Source organism: Chinchilla lanigera, unplaced genomic scaffold (assembly GCF_000276665.1).
Source record: "Chinchilla lanigera isolate Chin_1 unplaced genomic scaffold, ChiLan1.0 scaffold00029, whole genome shotgun sequence".
Classification (NCBI taxonomy): Eukaryota; Metazoa; Chordata; class Mammalia; order Rodentia; family Chinchillidae; genus Chinchilla; species Chinchilla lanigera.
Genome location: NW_004955430.1, coordinates 7,292,222 through 7,295,701, shown reverse-complemented (window position 1 = coordinate 7,295,701; position 3,480 = coordinate 7,292,222). Strand labels below are relative to the sequence as shown.

Here is a 3,480-nt window from a genome sequence, read left to right as displayed (position 1 = left end):
GTGGAGCCCCCTTGTCGGGCGATCTCGTCCCCGCTGCCGGCGTGGGCGCCTCCGGGAGGGAGGCCGAGCCCCCGCAGGCTTCTGCTCGCCCTTCCCCTCCGTGTGCGCCCTGCGCGCAGCGCTGGTGTGTCCGGAGCTGCGCGCGTCCCGAACAAACTGTTTCTCATAAGTGACTCCGTGAACACGGGTGAACAGGATTTTGTGTGCGCATGTTTTTGATATTCTTGGGCAAGTACCTCGGGGCAGAATGGTTGGATCATGTGGTAACTGTGTTTAACCCTTTAGGAAGCACATAAACTGCTTTCCAAAGTAGTTATCCCACTTTACTTTCTCGCTAGTTGTGTGTGAGGGTTCTGATTTCTCCCTAAAGATAGTGGTTTTCGAATACCTGCTTTTCATCTGCAATTTTCCTGACATTTGTGAATTTCAGATTTATCCTCTGAAAAATGAGAAGTTAATGTGAGAAGAATTTCAAAACTATGGAATGACCTAGTATTATTCTGGGTACACAAGAAGCACTAAATTTGAAGTTACTTTAAAATTATGAAGCTGTGTTCTAAACTTTTAGAAAATTTGAACGATGAAGACACGAAGAAAAATCTGTTATCCATCTGAAAGTCTCTTTATTCTTTCTGCAATTATTTTTTCCCAAAGTTGAGATAATTGCACCCAGCTCTTCAATTTAAAAGTGTTTCTCACTGCCGTAATTTGGTAGCATAGTTTTTAATGATTGGCAGAGATCAGTGAGGTAGAGTTACTTGCTATATTAATAGTTTGATCAAATTGCAGGCCTACTTAAGGAGAACAAGTAATGATTCAGTATAACTTTTTTTTTTTTTTTTTTAATTGTTTTTGGTTTTTGGTTTTTCTCCGGTACCGGGAACCGAACTCACGACCTTGCTCTTGCCAGGCAGGCACTTTGCCGCTGAGCTACATCCCCAGCCCCGATTCAGTATAATTTTTAACACAGTGATTTGTTTATGGTAGTGGAGCGGAGGGAGAGCATTGCTGGACTGTACAGATAGATCTTATCTTGGCTCGTTGGTTTCATTATGTGAAAAATTTTCCTGCTGAGTATTTCATCATTAAGGAAACACATACTTAAGGGACTAAAGGGGCACAAGATTGTGAGACTAACATTTTCATGTAAGACACCATACAGTCCATATTTACTGGGACAAGAAAACTAACAATGGAGAAGTAGAAGAGACTTAAATTTTCATAAATAAGTGTGGGCATGGCTCAGAGCTCAAGAATTGTGAAGGCTTTGGGTTTGATCCCTAGCAGTGGGAGGGGAAGGCATACAAACGATATAAAGCTTATTAGAAATAAAAGACAAATTGGATTGCCTGTGTGCTTTTCTATAATTTTTCTTTATGGTACTAGAAATTGAACCCAGGCCCTTCTCATTGAGTTATATCCCTAGTTCTTTTTAAATTTAATTTTTAATTTGCCCAGGCTGGGCTTGACGTTGCATTCCCCCTGCCTCAGCCTCCCAGAGTGCTGTGATTATAGGTATGTGCCACTGTGCCTGTCTTCTACCATTCTTTGTCAATATTTTTGGGTTCATGGTGCCCTTTTTTTTCTTTTTTTTTTCTTTTTGTCTTTTGAGACAAGGTCTCACTATGCAGTTCAGGCTGGCCTTGAGCTCACTTTGTAGCCCAGGCTGGCCTGGAACTTGCAGTGATCCCCGTTCCTCAGCCTCCCAAGTGCTCATGGTGCCTTTAAGTGGTGGAATGAGGTCCAGTTGGACCTGCAGTGTGGACTGATTGGTTCTGAAAAGCTCACTGGAATGGTTTGATTTTTGTTTGCCCTCTCATCAGTATTTCAGTTTCATTTCTGACTTGGAATAATTGTATTTTGAGGTTAATGAATTTAGATTTTCATAATAATTTGCTTAAGGTCACCTAAAGAGGTCTCAGATCCTTATTAGATACAGTTTTGTAGGAAAATTTAAAGATCTCACTGCTTATTGTGTCTTAGTTTTCTCATTACTGAAACAAAATACCTGACATGTAAAGTTAAGGAAGAAAAAGTTTATTTAGCTCAAGTGTGTAGAGATTTCAGTTCATAATTGGCTGGTTCCAAGGCAGGGCGGTGTAGCAGAGGGGCATCGCAGAAGAGAAACAGTTCATGTGGTCAGCAGGCAGCAAGAGTAGCAAGGAACAAGCTGCAAACCTCTTCCTGTCCCTGAGATCCTGTCCAGGATATCCATCCTTAGGGTGGAGAACACTGACACCCAGGGCAGGGCATCCTTAATCCTAGCATCGTATCCTTGATCCCATCACCACACACACTAGATGTAACTATCCCTGAAAAACCTCACCTATGACCACATAAGGCTTTGGCGAGACATGTAGTTAAAAGCTATAATAGTGTCCCTTTGCTTTGTTGTTGCTGTATTTTTTAAATTTTATGATAGCTACTTGTGTGTTTCTTTCAAGTTATTTTTTTGTGGATGATGCTGTTATATATTCAAAACATATATCACTTTGGGTAGCAGTTGACTTTTCTCGTACCCATGAATGAAGTACTGTAGTATGTGTCATAGAACTTGGGAAAGAATAAACCTCGGTCTCAGTACAAAGAAGTGGAAGAACAAGGTTTGCTTAGAGGATATAAGAATAAGAAAACATAAGAAGCTTTGAGTCTCCAGAGAAATTTTTAAGCTACCCATTATTGGAAAACAGGGTAGAAAAGATCCTTTGTTATGTTGTATAGTTAGAAGGAGTCTGAATTAAACTATAACAGCCAGTACTGTTTTGGACAGACCTGTACAAATTAAACTTAACTTGCATAGGAATATAAACTAGATAAATGAGATGACTTAATTTCTTTAAACTTAATAACATTGCTTTCCTGTGCTAAGTCATCCTTTGATTTAAATAGGAAGGTGTCCTTACTTAAATAATGCTGAATTCAGTTGATTTTAAAAATTGATCCAATATCTGGGCATAGTGATGCACACTTGTAATCCCAGCACTTAGGAGGCAGAGGCGGAAGGATTACCATGAGTTCAAGGCCAGCCTGTGCTGTAGAAGTGAGTTCATGCCTGGCCTGCACTACATAGACTGTTTCAAAAAAAAAAGAATTGATCAAACAAACCAGCTCCGATGTTCTTAGAAAAATGATACCTTCAATAAGATTATTACATTTGCTTTTTCACTTGTGAAGCTTTTAGTGAACAATGAAGAATATGTAGGTTTTGACATACTTATATATAAAAGCATCCACGTTGCTCTTCTGTATCACTGTAATGTTTACCTATCCATCCTTCTTTCCTTCCTTCCTTCCTGTAGTAGTGGCAATTGAACCCAGGCCTCTCACACAAGCTGTCTCCTGCTCTTTTATTTTTTAAATTTTGAGACAAGATTTTGCTAAGTCACTTGAGCTTGACTTTATGATCCTCCTGCCTCAGCCTCCCAGAGTGCACTCATTACAGGCATATACCACCACAGTAGGCTAGGTCTACCCTTTTCT

The 3,480-nt window shown here is 40.1% G+C and overlaps 1 protein-coding gene across 1 annotated transcript in view; it reads left to right on the top strand.

Annotated features, from left to right (window-relative positions):
- Positions 1–3,480, top strand: part of Arf4 (ADP-ribosylation factor 4) — a gene marked incomplete in the record, with an annotated part of 31,064 nt that overhangs the window by 23,748 nt on the left and 3,836 nt on the right.